The sequence below is a fragment of the Mus pahari genome, chromosome 16, assembly GCF_900095145.1.
Source record: "Mus pahari chromosome 16, PAHARI_EIJ_v1.1, whole genome shotgun sequence".
NCBI lineage: Eukaryota > Metazoa > Chordata > Mammalia > Rodentia > Muridae > Mus > Mus pahari.
In genome coordinates, this window is record NC_034605.1 from 57,277,128 (window position 1) to 57,278,275 (window position 1,148).

Here is a 1,148-nt window from a genome sequence, read left to right on the forward strand (position 1 = left end):
AGATCTGACTCCCTCTTCTGGAGTGTCTGAAGACAGCTACAGTGTACTTACATATAATAAATAAATAAATAAATCTAAAAAAAATTTTGTTTTTTAAAAAAACAAGACTTTAATGAGGTTACCATTTCCCATTTGTTTTCATTGACCTATGAGAACCTAATTAACTATATATAGACAGAAATGTTACAGTCTCACAGCATGAAACCTTTCTGTTATCCAGAACCTCACCCTCAACCTTGACATTTGCTTTAAGTGGTTCCAGGCCAGCAGAGTGGCTCAGGAGGCAGTGGCACTTGCTGCCAAGCCTGACAACTTGTATTCTATGGCCCGGACCCTAGTGATGGAAGCTCCCATAAACTGTCCTTTGACCCTGCAGTTATGGTATGCACTTGGACTCATAAACACACACACAGGAAATATGTAAAATGTAAAAGTCAAAAAGGCATTCTTTCTCTGCAGGCGTCACACTCACAGGCACATTTCTACACCTAGACATGTGCATACATAAAATGAGAATGAATCTTTTTAAAAAGGGACTGTCTAATGTGATTAAAGTCAGCCATCGAGCTCTCAGACAGCATTTATTGTTTTTTGTTTGTTTTTGTTTTGTTTTTTTTCGAGACAGGGTCTGTCTGTATAGCTCTGGCTGTCCTGGAACTCACTTTGTAGACCAGACTGGCCTCGAACTCAGAAATCCGCCTGCCTCTGCCTCCTCAGTGCTGGGATTAAAGGCATGCGCCACCACGCCCGGCTCAGACAACATTTATTATAAATAATTCCATGTATTCCCTTCCCAATTGCCTTTTTATACATGACCATTTAAATTTTTTTAATAATTAGAATTTCTTTTTAAACCTATGTATTTGTTATTGGTTTTGCCATTTATAGATGTAATGGTTAAAAGCCATGCATGGTGGTACATGCCTATAATTTAAGTGCTTGGGAGCTGGAGGCTAGAGGTTCAAGAGTTCAAGACCAGTCTCCACTACAAACAGTAAATTCCATATCAACCTGGGCCATGTGATACTCTCTCAAAGAGGAAAAGGAAAGGGAGGAAGGGAGACGGAAGAAAGTGGTATTCATTCTTTCAGCAAGACAACATGCTCAAGTTTTCTTATCTATATTAACATTTCTTTTTTTTTTTTTTT

The 1,148-nt window shown here is 38.6% G+C and overlaps 1 protein-coding gene across 1 annotated transcript in view; it reads left to right on the plus strand.

The window, feature by feature from the left end:
• The window catches only part of Simc1 (SUMO interacting motifs containing 1), a 49,681-nt gene that overhangs the window by 24,636 nt on the left and 23,897 nt on the right, over positions 1 to 1,148 (plus strand).